The 19730-nt window shown below is 44.0% G+C and overlaps 1 protein-coding gene across 5 annotated transcripts in view; it reads right to left on the bottom strand.

Annotated features, from left to right (window-relative positions):
• Positions 1-19730, bottom strand: part of ABAT (4-aminobutyrate aminotransferase) — a 144627-nt gene that overhangs the window by 109437 nt on the left and 15460 nt on the right. The window contains exon 1 of one of the 5 annotated variants that reach the window (XM_073542808.1): positions 17322-17342. The exons of the other annotated variants lie outside the window; for them this stretch is intronic. The gene's annotated coding sequence lies outside the window, so the exon portion shown is untranslated. Of the gene's footprint in view, positions 1-17321; positions 17343-19730 lie in introns of those variants that run through there. 5 annotated transcript variants of the gene reach the window in all.

Genomic DNA, 19730 nt, shown 5'->3' with positions numbered 1-19730 from the left:
CAGTCCCAGACTGTTTTGTGTTTTTCCCGGCTGCGATCCGGCGGATACAGCGTGCTGAGCACTGCGTGAGTTTTGGACATTAAACACGTTTTGTTTTGAACTTGCATGGGTCACTGCCTCATCACTGCACAGCGTGGACACCGCTGCATAACAGTGTATATACACATCTGTGCAGTGTATAACATAAATACACATACGTACATACATACATGTATATACCATGTTTGTGTCAATGCACTTTTGACTGCAAAGTGTGAACTTACACACAAGGTTATTTTGCGATCCTTTCCTAGGCCCGGTCAGTGTTACATGGAAGAGGCAGAAACAATCCATTGTGATGGCAGCTGTAGGATTATATAACGCCCCCCCTACTCACATCATTATCCTAAGAATCACTACTATTCTTCTGCCTCCACAGTCACATTAGAGTCTCCTTCAGATCTCTTCTAAGGAGACGACTGTCAGCTTCATCAAAGCCATCACAGCCATTTTCACGCACACGATGTTCTTCATGTCCATCAAGAGAGAAAATAAGGGTATTGCACCATTTACCAGTCCCCATGATTACACTTTGTGTTCTGCTACGATTATACATAACATAAAACATAACATAAAAGTCTAGCTATGAATTACTGGTCCTCAGCGAAAAGTAGAACTCATCAGTGTAGTATGCACAATACACACCTAACCGCTGTAACCGAAGAATAAATACAGTATATAGATCCCAGGCCGTACGTACTCTGGGAGCCTCACATTACAGTCCAAGATCAAACCGATTTGCAGTCACTTGAATGAGCCTAAGGAGTTGCCTAAGGGTGGTAACACCATTAACCCTTTCCTGCAGTGGGCAATTACATTTTTGCACTTTTGCCTCCACCTTTTCCCGATGACATAGCAGTATGTTGTCTTGTATTCGTAGGACAAGTTGCAGCTCAAAGTGGGGCGAAATTACAAAAAAAAAAAAAAAATGCAATTCTGACTTGCATTCTTCAGATTAGTAAGATCATGACAATATTAAACTGGCGCAGGTTTTATTTCAGTGTTAAAAAATAAAGAATAAAAATAAATTTGGTCTGAGTCACCCTTTTCTGGGACCATTGATTTTTCATCTTTCTGTTGATGGAATTGTGCGAGAGCTTGTTTTTTTTGTGAAGTGAGCTGACTTTTTTAATTGATTTATGTATATACAATGTTTTGCTCACTTTAGATCAGGGCTGTGGAGTCAGTTGTGGAATCCGTGTCAGTGTCCATTTTGGTGGAGTCTGTATAAAATGGACCGGCTCCTAAAATATATAATACATTGGGTTCAGTAGTACAATGCAGGATGTGCTTTAAATGTTTTCATAAGAATTTTGGCAAAGTTATGAAATGTCCTATAAATGTCTGTTCTGTTCCTGATCTAAGGATCTGGGCTTTTTGTTGAGATGAATCTGTGCTGCACTTTATGTACATGCTCAGTAGTGACCGGTGCTGGGGAGTCGTAGTGGAGATGAATCTGTGCTGCACTTTATGTACATGCTCAGTAGTGACCGTTGCTGAGGAGTCGTAGTGGAGATGAATCTGTACTGCACTTTATGTACATGCTCAGTAATGACCGGTGCTGTGGAGTCGTAGTGGAGATGAATCTGTGCTGCGCTTTATGTACATGCTCAGTAGTGACCGGTGCTGGGGAGTCGTAGTGGAGATGAATCTGTACTGCACTTTATGTACATGCTCAGTAGTGACTGGTGCTGGGGAGTCGTAGTGGAGATGAATCTGTGCTGCACTTTATGTACATGCTCAGTAGTGACTGGTGCTGGGGAGTCGTAGTGGAGATGAATCTGTGCTGCACTTTATGTACATGCTCAGTAGTGACCGTTGCTGAGGAGTCGTAGTGGAGATGAATCTGTACTGCACTTTATGTACATGCTCAGTAGTGACCGGTGCTGGGGAGTCGTAGTGGAGATGAATCTGTACTGCACTTTATGTACATGCTCAGTAGTGACTGGTGCTGGGGAGTCGTAGTGGAGATGAATCTGTGCTGCACTTTATGTACATGCTCAGTAGTGACCGTTGCTGAGGAGTCGTAGTGGAGATGAATCTGTGCTGCACTTTATGTACATGCTCAGTAATGACCGGTGCTGTGGAGTCGTAGTGGAGATGAATCTGTGCTGCACTTTATGTACATGCTCCGTAGTGACCGGTGCTGGGGAGTCGTAGTGGAGATGAATCTGTGCTGTACTTTATGCACATGCTCAGTAGTGACCGTTGCTGAGGAGTCGTAGTGGAGATGAATCTGTGCTGCACTTTATGTACATGCTCAGTAGTGATCAGTGCTGGGGAGTCGTAGTGGAGATGAATCTGTGCTGCACTTTATGTACATGCTCAGTAGTGACCAGTGCTGGGGAGTCGTAGTGGAGATGAATCTGTGCTGCACTTTATGTACATGCTCAGTAGTGACTGGTGCTGGGGAGTAGTAGTGGAGATGAATCTGTGCTGCACTTTATGTACATGCTCAGTAGTGACCGTTGCTGAGGAGTCGTAGTGGAGATGAATCTATGCTGCACTTTATGTACATGCTCAGTAGTGACCAGTGCTGTGGAGTCGTAGTGGAGATTAATCTGTGCTGCACTTTATGTACATGCTCAGTAGTGACTGGTGCTGTGGAGTCGTAGTGGAGATGAATCTATGCTGCACTTTATGTACATGCTCAGTAGTGACCAGTGCTGTGGAGTCGTAGTGGAGATTAATCTGTGCTGCACTTTATGTACATGCTCAGTAGTGACTGGTGCTGGGGAGTCAGAGTGGAGATGAATCTGTGCTGCAATTTATGCACATGCTCAGTAGTGACCAGTGCTGGGGAGTCGTATTGGAGATGAATCTGTGCTGCACTTTATGTACATGCTCAGTAATGACCGGTGCTGTGGAGTCGTAGTGGAGATGAATCTGTGCTGCATTTTATGTACATGCTCAGTAGTGACCAGTGCTGTGGGGTCGGAGTCAGGAAAATTGAGGAGGAATCTGATATTTGGCTTACCAACTCCAAAGCCCTGCTTTTTATTGCATTTTTTATTGGGGTGAATGTAGACAAAAAAAACAGCAATTCTGGGGTTTCAATTTATTTTTCTTTGTGGCATCTACAGTATGGGTTAAAAAATACCAAATGTTTTTTGAATTTTGGGGGGGGAAATAAGGGAGAAAAGGCCAGCACGGTGACTCAGTGGTTACCATTGCAGCCTTGCAGTGCTGGGGTCCTGCGTTGAAATCCCACCAAGGACATTATCTGCAAGGAGTTTGCATGTTCTCCCTGTGTTTGCGTGGGTTTCCTCCGGGTTCTCCGCTTTCCTCCCACAAGATCCAAAGACATCCTGGTATGGAATCTAGATTGTAAGCCCCAATGGGGAGCGTTGATAATGTCTGTAAAGCGCAGTGGAATTAATGGCGTTATATAAGTGAGTACATTAAAAAAAAAAAATGGAATAATTTTTTATTTAAAAACATTTCTTCTTATACTTTTATTTAGCTTCCCTATGGAACTTGAACTTGTAATTGTCTGTTCCCTTGTTCTGTCTACAGGAATACTGTTGTGGACATTGCTGTAAGAGGTGGATTGATACAGCACGCCTACATCACTTAATTTTCTCCTGGGTGTCGCACTTTCAGTACTGAGGCCGGGCACCTTCCTAAAGCTATTAACCAGCAGAAATAACCCCTATATCTGCAGGTTAATAGCATTATCGGACCTGGCAGGTTCCCTTTAAAGGGTAACCATACTTAATTATGGTTTCAGAATAAGCAGTCTTGTGTTTATACATAAGGAATAACAAATAATATAGCTGACCATTATATGACTTGTATCATACATTTTCACCATTTTCTTCTCTGCAAGCTCTTACTAAGCAATTAGCCATCCACTCTGAGCTGAAGGGGGGAAGACTAGCAATGATATCCCCCACACACAGCACAGCACTCAGAGAAGGATTCCTGCTATGAATGGGTCACCGAGGAGGATGGCAGGAACAGGCTAAGCCACCAGAAAAGCAGAGAGGTTGGTAACTAAGCGGATTGCAGACCCCTGATCCTAACAACACAACTAGCAGTAGCCGTGGAGCGTACCTACGATGCCCTAGACGCCTCGGCACAGCCGGAGAACTAACTAAGCCTAAAGCCAGAAAGGTGAAATCTAAACTGCCCTGGAGCAGATCCCCAAAAGAATAGATAGCCCCAAACATATATTGTTGGTGAGACAAGATGAGACACAAACACAGGCAGAGAACAGAGTGAGCAAACGGTGGAGCCCAAGCTGTCTAGACAGGACAGGACAGAAAAGATACTGTCTGAAATCACACGCAAAACCCTAAAAAAATCCAACACATCTGATATACAAAAAAAACCTGAGGACACACGACCTCACCCCCGCTAGATCAGCACTCTGGTATGAACTGAGAGCAAAGCAAAAGATACTAACATAACAGGGGACTGAACAAACTGACACAAGCTGTAACATATGAGCGGGGCCCAGCTCTGCCCCCAGCAGGGAGTACGCTGAACCCTAGCAAAAAAGCAGAAAGCAAAAAAGGCAGCCCGATGCACGGAGGACTACGGGGGCGGGCAACCCGATGCACGGAGGACTACGGGGGCGGGCAACCCGATGCACGGAGGACTACGGGGGCGGGCACCCCGATGCACGGAGGACTGCGGGGGCGGGCAGCACGGAGGACTACGGGGCGAAGTATACTATATGGATGGCCATTGTAATATTTCGAAGACTTGGTGGGGCCATTATATTCCTAGGGCTATGTAGGAGCTTTTATACTTTACTGTATGGCGGGCTATGCAAACAATTATACAGTGTGTGTGTGGGGTCCATCATATGGGGTGAAGGGCTATTGGGGGTGATTTTACTGTTTGAAGGGCTAGTGGGGGCCATTATTTAGCGTGGTGAGGTTTGGGAGCCACTATACTCTATGTAGGCAAATTATACAGTACTGCATTTAGGGCTGTGTGGGAGTCAGAGTTGGGGAATCATACTGTATTGAGGTCACCATAGTTTATCAGGGGGAGTTGAGGTGAGGTACAGTAGACCATACTTTATGGATGCAAGGAGAGGGGAATCTAGGGCTTCAGGAGGAGGAAAATTACTTTGTGAATGATGCAAAGTTGTGAGATATGCTCTTCTGTAACTCCATTTTTTTTCCCCTAGTGGGGGGGGGTCTTAATTACAATTTCTGCCCCATGATTTCTATATACGCCTCTGCCATAAACATTAGCACTGAGTGAAAAGGTTCTCTTCCCTTGAACCGTATGGATGATTTTAAAAAGACAAAAAAACAAAAACACAGAATACTCGGGAGCAGAGGGAATAAAATAAGAGCAAAAAAATGCAATTTTTAATCCATTGACAGTTCTCTTTAAAAGAACCACCAATTGGCTTTGTGCAAACTGATTAAACAAGCTATTAATCTACTGACAGACAGGCCAACCTTACTTCTATGCACACAGAGCGATAGTTAATAGGACTGTTGTGTGCATGGAATATCATTTTATCGGAAGCACATGTCCTGTTTACACAAGACAGGAACAATTAATTTTTGGCTTATTAAAATCTCATCTGATTAATGTGTGCTTTGTTAGTTGGGTGAATGTTGGCCCCTCTTTCACATGCTGATCAATGAGGTCTACTTTTTGCATAAAGAACATACGGTATATTTTGGACCAAGACAAGAAAGTAGAATCTTAAAAGCTGCGTAATGACTCGATGTCAGATATTCTCATGCATTTTGAAGAAGTAATGGTTTATAAGAAGCGCTCTGCAGTCACACCCATGTGCAATCGTGTAATCTAAACTGTTCTCTGCAGCCTATGCTCCAGGCTGTAGGATCTGTGCACATTCTGTTCCATGCCAACAAGGACATGGTGTGGAAGACGGTGCCAGCCATTCCCTGGGTAATCCCTTTTGTGCTGCCTTCTAATATAAAGCAATGGAAAATCTTTTAACAACTTCACACATTCAGGAGAACAATCTGTAGTTCCCAGAATATGTAACAGATTGGAGGGGATAGCCTCGAGTATTTATAAAGCATTTAACATGTCAGCATACTCTAAAGTAAACACAGTCTGTGTATAGTACAGCGACTTGCGAAAGGCAATATCTGCCGGCTAGGAATACAGTCATTGCTTAGGGATTATTAGATAATTGAACTGCATGGTAAATGCAAAATACACTTTGGACACTTTCCAGATAAGAACTGGTAGAGTAGTCTATATACCACACCTGTATGTACAAAGCTCAAAAAATAAAGGGAACACTTAAACAACACTATGTAAATCTAAGTCAATCATAATTCTGGGAAATCAACACTGATTGGGAATCAATTTCTCCTGCTGTTGTGTTAATGGAAAGGACAACAGGTAGAAATACCGTGTTTCCCCGAAAGTAGGACCCCCCCGAAAGTAAGACAGGGTGGGGGTTACGGGGGGGTCCTTCAATGTAAGGCCTCCCCCGAATGTAAGGCAGGGTTGGGGGCCGCTGTGAAATGTAAGGCCCTTACCTTTGGGCCGCCGCTGTCCCCCATTGGGTCCCCAGGCTCCAGAGGTGTCCTCAGGTGCAGCTGGGCGGGTCCAGCGCTCATGGGGTTAACTCGCCGTGTTAACCCCGCAATCCGCCCAGCTCAACAGCTCATTGGCCGCCCCTGTTCCCCACGTCACCGCCGGCCCCCGGCTCGAGCACTGATTGGTACAGCAGCTCGGGCTGTAATTGGCCGCCCCAGCCCCACGTCACCGCTGTTTCCCTGCTGATTGGCACAGCGTTCCCTGCAGCACAGGCCTTCCGCACCCACAGCCGCACCGCAGAGGAAAACGTCCAGCATTTAAAAACCAAGTAGGGAAACATGTACTGTATAGGGTATGGGGCTGTGTGCAGTGGGATACGGCACTGTTATGGGGTGTGGGGCTGTGTGCAGTGGGATACGGCACTGTTATGGGGTGTGGGACTGTGTGCAGTGGGATACGGCACTGTTATGGGGTATAACAGCATGTTAATAAATGTTAATTTATTGGTTAAAAAGAAATTGTCATTTTTTTTCGGCTAAGACCTCCCCCGAAAGTAAGACAGGGTGGGACTTTTTGGGGTAAAATTAATGTAAGACAGGGTCTTACTTTCGGGGAAACACGGTAATAGGCAATTAGCAAGACAACCCCGATAAAACGAGTGGTTCTGCTGGGGGTGACCACAGACCATTTCTCTGTTCTCATCCTTTTTTGCTGTTTTGGTCACTTTTGCATTTTGTATCTGCTCTCACCTCAAGAGGTACAGTACAGTATTTTGAGGCAGTGTCTACTACCCACAGAAGTTGCTCAGAGAGTTCAGCTCATCCAGGATGACACATCAATGCGAGCTGTGGCAAGAAGGGTAGTTGTGTCTGTCAGCACAGTGTTCAGAGCATGTAGCAGATACAAGGAGACCAGCCAGTACACCAGGAGACGTGGAGTGAGCCATAGTATAGCAACAACCCAGCAGCAGGTCCGCTACCTCCTACCTTGTGCAAGGAGGAACAGGAGGAGCAGAGCAAGAGCCCTGCAAAATAAGCTCCAGCAGGCCACTAACATCCATGGTGTGCTCAAGCTGTGCAGGGCGATTGGCAGATTCAACATTGGTGCCCTGTGTTCTTCAAGGAGTAGAGCAGGATCACATTGACCATGTGACAGAGTCCGGAGATAAAGTGGAGAACATTCTGCTACCTGCAACATCCTCCAGAATGACCAACTTTGCAGTGGGTCAGTAATGGTGTGGGGAGGCATTTCTTTGGGTCGCACAGCCCTCCATGTGCTAGCCAGAGTTACCCTGACTGCTATTAGGTACCAGGAAAAGATCCTCAGACTCATTGTGAGACCATATGCAGGTGCAGTGGGCACAGAGTTCCTTCTGATGCATGACAATGCTAGGCCTCACGTGGCTGAAGTGTGTCAGCAGTTTCTGCAAGATGAAGGCATTGATGCTATAGACTGGCCTGCCTGTTCCCCAGACCCGAATTCAATTGAGCACATCATGTCTCGGTCCATCCACCGACACCACATTGAACCACAGACTGTCCAGGAGGGATCAGGGAGGAGATCCCTTAGGATAACATCCGAAGCCTCATCAGGAGCATGCCCATGCATTGTAGGTAAGTCATACAGGCACGTGAAGGCCACACACACTACAGAGCATAATTTCCTTGTCTTGAGGCATTTCCACTGAAGTTGGATCAGTCTGTAATTTGATTTTCCACTTTGATCTTGAGTATCATTCCAATTTCAAACCTCCATGGGATTGATATTTATTATGTTCTATTGATGCAATATTCCAGTTGCAAATCTTTATTCATTACATAGTAGAATGTGTGGTGGAACTGGACATTCAACTCATCATTAGTGCTGTCCTGTGACTTCTTGTTGCCTTCAAACTGGGAAGAGAAAAGCATTGGGACAAGATGCAACTGAAAATACAGATACAGTTGTGACCAAAATTTTGGGAGTTTCCAATGGAGGTATTACTGAATTACTGTTATATTTTATTAATACTTTTTATTTATTTTTGCTTATCTTTTTGTCTGGTGCAATCCCCATTAGGATGTGCTCCACTATTGCCAATGCCATCCAGTGCTCGTCTTGCCGCATGTATGAAATTCTTGAACAGCCGGTCGAGGGTGCATACTGCTGTGCAAGATGTGAGCACGTTGTGCATTTGGAAGCCCAGATACTGGATCTAAATGTGCAGCTGGCAACACTGAGATCCATACACAATATGGAAAGGAGTCTTCTGCTCACTGAGCAGACGCTCAATGGGATAGATGAGGGGGGGGATGCTAGGTTGGAGCTGCAGGACAATGAAGCAGCTAGCTGGGTGACAGTTAGAAGGCGGGGTAGAGGGAAGAGCACCAGGGAGGCTAGTCCTGATCTGGCACACCCCAATAAGTTCGCTAAGTTGGCAGATGAGGGGAGTGTTAGTGCAGGAGTAGCACTGCTGCTGCAAGGCATGTCCTCTGAAAGCTGGAGGAGTGTCTGCTCCAGTAAGGGGGGAAATAGGAGAGCAGGGTAGGCCAGACAGGTTCTGGTAGTGGGAGACTCTATTAGGGCAACAGATAGGGATTGTCGAACGGCGTGCTGCCTAACTGGTGCTCGAGTCCGACACATCGCTGATCGGGTTGACAGATTACTGGGAGGGGCTGGTGAGGATCCAGCAGTCATGGTGCACATTGGCACAAATGACAAAGTTAGAGGTAGGTGGAAGGTCCTTAAAGATGATTTCAGGGAATTAGGCTGTAAGCTTAAACAAGGACCTCCAAGGTGGTATTTTCGGAAATACTTCCTGGTGTAGGAAGGAGGGCTTTGGGTTCCTGCAGAACTGGGCCGACTTCTCAGTTGGCTACAGGTTCAATGCTAGGGACGGGCTGCACCTCAATGGGGAGGGTGCAGCTGTGCTGGGGGAGAAAATGGCTAGAAGGTTGGAGGAGTGTTTAAACTAGGGACGGGGGGGAGGGTATTCCTGTTATAGGAGGGGAAGACAGTGCAGATAGAGACCTGGGCACAAATAATGAAATTGGGGGTGGGGGTGGCATGGGGGGTGGGGTTAGAACAGTTAATAATTTAAGAAAGAATAGAGGTACAGAGAGATACATAAAGCGCACGTATACTAATGCCAGAAGCCTCGCCAACAAAATGGAGGAATTGGAGTTAATGTTGTTGGAACATAATTATGACATGGTGGGGATATCTGAGACATGGCTGGACGAGAGCCATGACTGGGCGGTTAATTTACAGGGCTATAGTCTGTTCAGAAATGACCGAACAAATAAGCGAGGGGGAGGCGTGTGTTTATATGTAAAATCATCCTTAAAACCCATCCTGCGTGATAATATATATGAATCAAATGAAAATGTAGCGTCCCTGTGGGTAGAGATAAGGGGAGGGGGGAAAAATAATAAATTACTGATAGGGGTTTGCTATAAGTCTCCAAAAATAATGGAAGCAACAGAGAATATCCTCATAAAGCAAATAGATGAAGCTGCGACTCAAGGAGAAGTCATTATTATGGGGGACTTCAACTACCCTGAAATACACTGGGGAACCGAAACCTGCAGTTCCAGCAAAGGTAATAGGTTTTTGACAACTATGAGAGACAATTACCTTTCACAACAGGTTCAGGACCCAACAAGAGGGGGGGCACTGCTAGACCTAATATTAACCAACAGGCCAGACTACGTATCAAATATAAGGGTTGGGGGTCACTTGGGTAATAGTGATCACAAATTAATAAGTTTTCATGTATCCTTTAATAAGATGTGTAGTAGAAGGGTTACAAGGACACTAAACTTCAGGAAGGCAAATTTCCAGCGGATGAGAGATTTACTTGGTGCAATTAACTGGGACGATATCCTGAGACATAAAAATACACAGAAAATGGGAGACGTTTATTAGCATCCTGAATAGGACCTATGCACAATATATACTGTATGGGAATAAACATGCGAGAAATAGGAGGAAACCACTATGGCTAAAGAGAGCTGTAAGGGGTGCAATAAGAGATAAAAATAAAGCATTTAGAGAATTAAAGCAAGTAGGTTGTGATGAGGCATTAACTAAATACAGAAGATTAAATAAATTCTGTAAAAAGCAAATCAAGACAGCAAAGATTGAGACAGAGAGACTCATTGCCAGAGAAAGTAAAAATAATCCCAAAATATTCTTTAACTACATAAATAGTAAGAAGCTAAAAAATGATAGTGATGGCCCCCTTAAAAATAGTCTGGGTGAAATGGTGGATGAGGAAAAAGCCAATATGCTAAATGACTTTTTTTCAACAGTATTTACACAAGAAAATCCCATGACGGATAACATGATCAGGGATAAAAATTCTCCGTTAAATATTACCTGCTTAACCCAGCAGGAAGTACGGCGGCGCCTAAAAATCACTAAAATTGACAAATCCCCGGGCCCGGATGGGATACACCCCCGAGTACTGCAGGAATTAAGCACAGTCATAGATAGACCATTATTTTTAATCCTTAAAGATTCCATAATAACAGGGTCTGTACCACAGGACTGGCGTATAGCAAATGTGGTGCCAATATTCAAAAAGGGGACAAAAACTGAACTTGGAAATTATAGGCCAGTAAGTTTAACCTCAACTGTGGGTAAAATCCTGGAGGGTTTTCTAAGAGATACTATACTGGAGTATCTGGAGAAGAATAACCTCATGACCCAATATCAACATGGGTTTACAAGGGATCGTTCCTGTCAGACTTATCAGATAAGCTTTTATGAAGAGGTAAGTTCAGGACTGGACCAAGGGAATGCAGTGGACGTGGTGTACATGGACTTTTCAAAAGCTTTTGATACGGTGCCACACAAAAGGTTGATACATAAAATGAGAACAATGGGGATAGGGGAAAATACGTGTAGGTGGGTTAAGAGCTGGCTCAGGGATAGGAAACAAAGGGTGGTTATTAATGGAGCACACTCAGACTGGGTCACGGTTAGCAGTGGGGAACCACAGGGGTCAGTTTTGGGCCCGCTTCTTTTTAACATATTTATTAATAACCTTGTAGGGGGCATAGAGAGTAGACTTTCAATATTTGCAGAGGACACAAAACTCTGCAGGGTAATCAATACAGAGGAGGACAATTTTATATTACAGGAGGATTTATGTAAACTAAAAGCTTGGGCTGATAATTGGCAAATGAGCTTTAATGGGGATAAATGTAAGGTCATGCACTTGGTTAGAACAAACAAGATGTATAATTATGTGCTAAATTTTAAAACACTGGGCAAAACTGTCACTGAAAAAGACCTGGGTCTATGTGTGGATTACAAACTCACATTTAGTGGCCAGTGTCAGGCAGCTGCTGCAAAGGCAAATAAAATAATGGGATGCATTAAAAGAGGCATAGATGCTCATGAGGAGAACATGAAATTTTACCTCTATATAAGTCACTAGTGCGACCACACTTAGAATACTGTGTACAGTTCTGGTCTCCGGTGTACAAGAAAGACATAGCTGAACTGGAGCGGGTGCAGAGAAGAGCGACCAAGGTTATTAGGGAACTAGGGGGCTTGCAATACCAAGACAGGTTATTACACTTGGGGTTATTTAGTTTGGAAAATCGAAGGCTTAGGGGTGATCTTATTACAATGTATAAATATATGAGGGGACAATACCAAGACCTTTCTAATGATCTTTTTACTCTTAGACCTGTGACGGTGACAAGGGGGCATCCTCTACGTCTGGAGGAAAGAAGGTTTAAGCATACTCACAGACGCAGATTCTTTACTGTAAGAGCAGTGAGACTATGGAACTCTCTTCCATATGATGTTGTAATGAGTGATTCCCTACTAAAATTTAAGAAGGGACTGGATGCCTTTCTTAATAAGTATAATATTAGAGGGTATATACACTAGTTTCCTTAATATTGCGTTGATCCAGGGAGCTAGTCTGATTGCCGTATGTGGAGTCGGGAAGGAATTTTTTCCCCAATGTGAAGCTTACTGTTTGCCACATGGGTTTTTTTTTGCCTTCTTCTGGATCAACATGTTAGGGCAGGTTAGGATTGCCATATGGGTTGAACTAGATGGACTTAAAGTCTTCCTTCAACCTTAATAACTATGTTATTAACACAAATTTTGGTTTTCACAAAGCTTGCTGCTTCAGTGTTTTTAGATGTTTTAGGCTAGTTTCACACTAGTGTTTTGGAGCGCAGCGACGGCCTGTGCACGGCCGCCGCTAAGCCCCCGCCCCCGCCGGTAGCTCCGCCTACCGGCACATGACGCTGCATGCGCCCTGCGTCACCTATCTTTATCACAGGGGGCGCAGGCCGTGTGCAGTATGCGTTTGGCGGCGCATGCGCCTTTTTGACGGTGCGTCGACGCAACCAAACTGCAGCAGGTTGCGTTTGGCGCAGGTCGGCGCACCGTCAAAAAGGCGCATGCGCCGCCAAACGCATACTGCGCACGGCCTGCGCCCCCTGTGATAAAGATAGGGGACGCAGGGCGCATGCAGCGTCATGCACCGGTGGGCGGAGCTACCGGCGGGGCGCGGCAGGGGGCGGGGCTTAGCAGCGGCCGTGCGCAGGCCGTCGCTGCGCTCCAAAACGCTAGTGTGAAACTAGCCTTAGTCAGACGTTTCTACGATTACTGAAGTACAGTTATAAGCATTTCATAAGTTTTTAGACCTTTACAGACAAATACAACAACTTCAAGTAAAAACTCAATATTTCCAGTGTTGACTCTTATTTTTCATGATGTTTGCCCTTCACCCTGACAGCTAGATATCAACTTCTGTGCCAAATCCTGAGTGATGGGAATGCATTCTTGGAATTTGTCACAATCTCTGTGAATTCCTTTTTCCACCCAAATTTGGAGGATGGACCAAAGGTATCAATGGGATTGAGATCTAGGGAGCTTCCTGGCCATGGATCTAAAATGTCAGTGTTTTGTTCACCAGGCCACTTAGTTGTCACTTTTGCCTCATGACACGGTCTCCATCAAGTTTGAAAAAGCAGTGTTCATCAAATTTGCTCCTGGATCGATGGAGAAAGTTGTTCTTGGAGGATGTTCAACTATGGACCAGTCTTTATTCATGGCAGCGTTCTTAGGTAAAATTGTGAGTGAGCACACTCCTTGGAAGAAAACCAACCACACACATGAATGGTCTCTTGATGTATTACTTTTGGCACTACCGAGGACTCATGGTAGTGCTCACCTTTTCTTCTCTGGACAATCAGTCTTCCAGATGTCGCAAACAGTCTGGAGGGGGCTTCATCAGAAAATATCTCTGTAGGAAGTACAGGGACTGGCTGCAGAGGACTAGAGTAGAGTAATTTTCTAAGATAGCACCCGCTTCAGACTGGTTAGGATATCTGCAAGAATGACTGTCGGTGTCTCATTCACAGAAGTGGAGATCACTCCTTATCTTTAGAGTAAATCTAGCTCTCCACTTTCATCTTCTCACTTAGATAAATTTCATAGTGCCGTGAAAATGAACTTGTTGCATCAGTACAACCTCTCTCGTTTGCAGAATTTATAATCTTGGATCCAAATCTTGAAACTGGGATCAAAAAGGAGACGAAACCAACATTTGGAAACAGCTTTGGGGCACCGGAGTCTGTAGGTTTCCATCCAAAGAGAAAAACAGTGATGAATGTGGAGAAATTCCACCTTTTAGGTCGGTAGGCTTCCAGTTTTGCCACAAGTGTCACCCACCCTTTCCATGGCCGATATGCCAGCGAGAGCTTGGCAGTAAAAAGAAATGTCCAACGTGGAACTTGGCCTTCCACAATTCAACCACTTCAGTAATCATATAGTAGGGAAGATAATACATTAACCCTTGGCACTAACTCGGCTAAGGCTCCACAGCAATGTTTGGTTACCCGCAAGTCACAATAAAAATGTGGCAACCTAATAATTTCATCTATTTATCAAAAAAACAAATGAACACCTTCATTCATGTTGAATATTTTCTGTAGCAGAATTTGGGAATCCACCTACAACTACAGATTTACAGAAAGAAAACGGTGGTCTTGGCCTACCGAGGCTTCCACAAAAGTGCAACAGGACGTTAATCTCAAGTGTTGCCCCGGCGGCCGTTAACACATGAGGACAACCTTACACGGAAACATTGAGCACGTTCGGGAAGAGGATTTTTTTTTTTTTACTATTTTTCAGCAGTTGTCACGGAAACAGAGAGATTGGTGGGTGGGAATGTAGAAAGAGCAAATCACCGTGACAGCGTTTCATTTGAGCTATTACACAGTTCCCATAGTAACCATTTGGGAAAATCTCGACGGAAATCTGTAATTACTAGGAGGATGAACTGAAGTTCCCCAGTTCAGTAATCAGCACACTGCAGTGATTCCAGCGTTACAAGATCGCCGGGAAAACAATGCCGTAACATATGAGCATCCATTTTTTTTTTTTTTTTGAAGAGTCAACTGAAAAACGCTACAAAGAATGGAGAAAAAAACACCAAAGACACTACAGAATAACACCGCTGGTGTTTTCCTGAAGCATCTTTCCCAGGGAAAATTTGTCATGTGCACGTGCATGAAAAAAAATTACCGTGAGCACATACCCTTATAAATGGAGCCTGTCCAAACCATGGCCAGTATGGAATTCAGACAGGCTCCATCATTACAGAGCGCTAGGTTACAAAAGTAGGAGCGCTTCAGAGAAAACCCGCTTGAAAACCAGTTTGGTACAGGGAGAAGAGTCGGCTGGGAGGCTCCCGTTAGCTTCTGCTCACCTAGGGTCATTGATGGCCTCATACTCAGAAGATTCTTCTTCCTGTCCACCTGGTTTTGAAACTTTTTGTCTCCAAAAACACCAAAAAGTGTTACGGAATAAAAACATAGCTCTCTTTAAAGCGTCACTCCAGCGTTCTATTTTAATTATCGCTGCAGTGGCGCTTTGAATGCAAGTCCTCTGCCCCCAGTCATATACTCGTTTTCTGGTGTCTTCACAGTTTTCTTCAGCACCACTCCGGTCCCGTGATGACATCTAGAGAGCGCAACTTTTGACTGGCAGGAACTCAGAAGCTACATCACAGGCTCTCAATAAAAGTCTATGAGAGCCAGAACGACTTGCATTGGAAAGTGACCTCCGTGCCGCTCCATGAAACACTGGAGCTGCCGACAGGTAACTTTTTCCTCTAGAGACCGATAGGAGTGACGCTGGAAAACGATGAAGACGCCGGCAGGTGAGTGTGAGACAAGGGGCAGGGGAATTACATTTAAAGAGGGGGAATAGTCAGACCACCGTGTGTCTGGCACTGAACGGGGGAGGAAATCCACTCTCAGAGCAGCCCTTGTCCTGGGCGTTTCTTGAAGCAGAAAAAGAAAAAAAATATTCTCCAGCATAGATAAGTAAAACTTCACATTTATTCCAAACTTTTCAAAATGAGGACATGTTGGCACACCAAAGAGATCCCAGGGGCAACTTGACCGACGCGTTTTTTGACTTAGTCTTTGTCAGGGGGAAGGGGAATTACTTTTAAAGCACCACTCCAGCTGTGCAATGAAAAACAATGCTGGAGTGGGGCTTTAACAAAGCACTATGGTTACAGGTTCCATTTACATAAACGGAATGTTTGAAAAATGTTAGTAATTTTTTAAAAATGTAACTAAAAGTAATAACTAAGAAAAAAGCTTTGCTGGTGGTCTAAACGGTCCAAGCCAAAAATAAAATATTACATTTTGAAAGTTGGCTTCCAGACTTTTGACTACAAGATCACCCTTATTTCCTTCATCTCTGGCAGTTCAATATCATCAGAAGGACAAATGGGCTCACATGATCGAGCTGGATGAAAGTTTTTATTGCTGAGGATTACAGCTAAACACCCGTTATGGAGAATGAAGGCTTCATGCTCGGAGATATGTGGCCGCTTCTCCCTTACAGCGCTCTGCACATGTGCCCACCAGAACATATCGGGGCTGCACCGGGTGCAGACACAGAATCAACACCACAAATCAACACCGCAGGGTTTAGATTAGTAAAAGTCTCCAGCTAATAGAAAAATTTGGACACTAACCAAAGACAGTCAACAAATCTGCCAGTGTTTATGTAGAAGATGAGAAAACTGCAAAATCACTAAACAGATTTTCCACCAGAAGTAAAAAAAAAAGTTAAAGCACAACATTGCACAAGATCTATGTTGCAGTTAAATTTTCTATATTTTACCAGCCAATGGATCTCCTTGAGATGGAATTATCACACATGGGGAAATTGAATTTTCCCCCTTACATTTAGGACCTATTCACACAATAGTCACATGGGAGTGCTGCCCCAGTGCGAGCTCCCCTTAAAATCACTGAGCCAAGTCACATGTGTGATTTTCCGCAGGGATCGTTAGGCTTGGGCAGGCGGAAAATTTTTTTAAAAGAATTTATGAGACTTGTACATTCAAGTCTACGGGTGCGTAACAAAACATGGAAGCCGTACGAAGTCTCAGTGAGCACCAGACTTTTATGGATACATTACAATTCTGTAACATAGGAAACTATAAATGGTCCTGTATACGGATTGTATGCAGACTGTTCAAGGATGACAAGTGAGAAGAAAAAAAAAAAATAGTCACTTTTCTGGATGAAAATCTGAACAGATTTTTTTTAAATGCTTGTGTGAACCTGCCCTATGCGTTACTTTGGTCCGATCTCAGTTGTTCCCATTCAAAGTCAATAAAATGGACACAGGAATGATCAAATGGAAAATCGTCTATTTTCCACCGATGAAACAGAGTGGCTTTGTCAAAAATCAGAACTTCTACATTCCTATTCAACAACATGAAATACTGATAACCTTAGGAGACTCACCAGTAGGACAGCACGTGGACAGAGGACCACGGCACAGATCACTCGGGTTCAGCAATGGAGAAGTCATTTATAGGTTGTGTCATGTCAAGAAGATAAAACATTAACTGGTAAAACATTAATATCCGAGCTACTGGATGGCCAAGGTCTGCAAATAATATACTGTACTCAAATGGTGGACCTTGAACGACTTTTACAGGATTGATCACTGCAAAAAAAAAACAACCTAGTAAGCCATAAATTCCAGAAAATCAGAGTTACCTTACAGAAGTGAAGGCACAATCTGTGCTCACTATACACCTTGTACATAGGGGAGTCCTAGAAGGTCAGTCATACGTAGAATCCTCAAGAAAGTGGAAAAAGAGTGATTTATACATATGCGAACAGAACTTTTATTTAAGACCTAGTTTTATATACTCTATTAGTACTAGCAGTGGATGGGGAGGAGGCATGACCTGAGCAGCGCTCCCTGTTGTGTGGTTAGACAGGGGTGAGACCACTGTGTGCAGCAGAGAAGGGGCAGAACAGAGACCGTGGCATGGGCAGGTACTTTTGCTCTACATGTCCCATCTATAGACTGAAGGGTCGCTTTAAACAGGACCCCCATTGATATGATCGGGACTGTGATGCTTTATTTTCCTGCGCAGGCACTTACTACATAGATCATCACTGAGCACAGGGACACTTTCATTCATTTGCTGGAATCCTTTCACAAATACTGGGGAAAAAATATTTCATACTATCTTATTCATGGCAATGAAAGAAATATAGTTTGCTGGTGAGACATCCAAACAGCAATTTTCAAGGACATTCATATTTCTTCACTATATATATATATATATATATATATATATATATATATATATATATAAAAAGATCTTGTAACTACACCAAATGCATGTACAGTGGTGAAAATAAGTATCTGATACACTGCCGATATGGCGAGTGTTCCCACCTACAAAGAATGGAGAGGTCTGTAAGTTGTATCGTCGGTGCACTTCAACTGTTAAATCTAAAAATAAAATCCACTGTTAAATGTAAAAATAAAATCCAGAAAATCACAACAGATGTCAGACTTTTCCTGTAGTTCTTCACCAGGTTTGCACACACTGCAGCAGGGATTTTGGCCCACTCCTCCATACAGATCTTCTTCAGATCTTTCAGGTTTCGGGCCTGTCACTGAGCAACATTGAGTTTCAGCTCCCTCCAAAGATTTTCTATTAGGTTCAGGTCTGGAGACTGGCTAGGCCACTCTAGGACCTTGATATGCTTCTTATGGAGATACTCGTTAGTTGTCCTGGCTTTGTGTTTCGAGTCATTGTCATGCTGGAAGACCCAGCCATGACCCATCTTCAATGTTCCTGCTGAGGGAAGGAGGTTATTGGCCAAAATCTTGCGATGACCCCAATCCATCCTCCCTTCAATATGGTGCAGTCATCCTGTCCCATTTGCAGAAGAGCACCACCAAAGTATGATGTTTCCCCCACCATGCTTCACAGTTTGGATGGAGTTCTTGAAGCTGTACTCATCCTTCTTCCTCCAAACATGGCGAGTGGAATTGATAAGAAAAAGTTCTATTTTTGGTCTCATCTGACCACATGACCTTCTCCCGTGCCTCCTCTGGATCATCCAGATGGTTATTGGCGAACTTCAAACAGGCCTGAACATGTGCTGGAGTGATCAGAGGGACCTTGCGTGCCCTACTTGATTTTAATCCATGACAGCGTAATGTTACTAATGGTAAGTAATGTCTGAGACTCTGGTCCCAGCGATCTTCAAGTTACTGACCAGGTCCTCCCGTGTAGCTCTAGGCTGATTTCTCAGACTCATCCTTACTCCACGAGGCGAGATCTTGCATGGAGCCCCAGACCGAGGAAGATTGACAGTCATCTTGTGTTTCTTCCATTTTCTAATAATTGTGTTTTGCCCCTGGTGTCCTTAGGCAGGTCTTTGGTCTTGGCCATGGTGGAGAGGTTGCAGTGTGACTGACTGAGTGTGTGGACAGGTGTCTCTTATACAGGTAACGAGTTCAAATAGGTGCAATTAATACAGATAATGAGCGCAGAGCAGGAGGGCTTCTTAAAGAAAAACTAAGAGCTGTGAGAGCCAGAATTCTTGCTAGTTAGCAGGTGATTAAATACTTATTTAATGCAATAAAATGCAAATTAATTATGTAAAAATCATACAATGTGATTTTCTGGTTATTTTTAGATTCTGTCTCTCACAGTTGACGTGTACCTACGATAAAAATCACAGACCTGTCCATTCTTTGTTGATGCGAAAACTTGCAACATCGGCAGTGTATCAAATACTTATTTTCCCACTGTATACTCCATTGTGACTGCTGTCAGCCTCCAGGTCCCACGTTACCCCTTACACTTAATTAAGGAACATGTCAGCTCAGTCTCATCC

Source organism: Dendrobates tinctorius, unplaced genomic scaffold, assembly GCF_039654945.1.
Source record: "Dendrobates tinctorius isolate UK_male_01 unplaced genomic scaffold, ASM3965494v1 ptg000129l, whole genome shotgun sequence".
In the NCBI taxonomy this organism is placed as follows: Eukaryota; Metazoa; Chordata; class Amphibia; order Anura; family Dendrobatidae; genus Dendrobates; species Dendrobates tinctorius.
The sequence above is the reverse complement of the archived record's forward strand: the minus strand, read 5'-3'. Positions and strand labels throughout refer to the sequence as shown.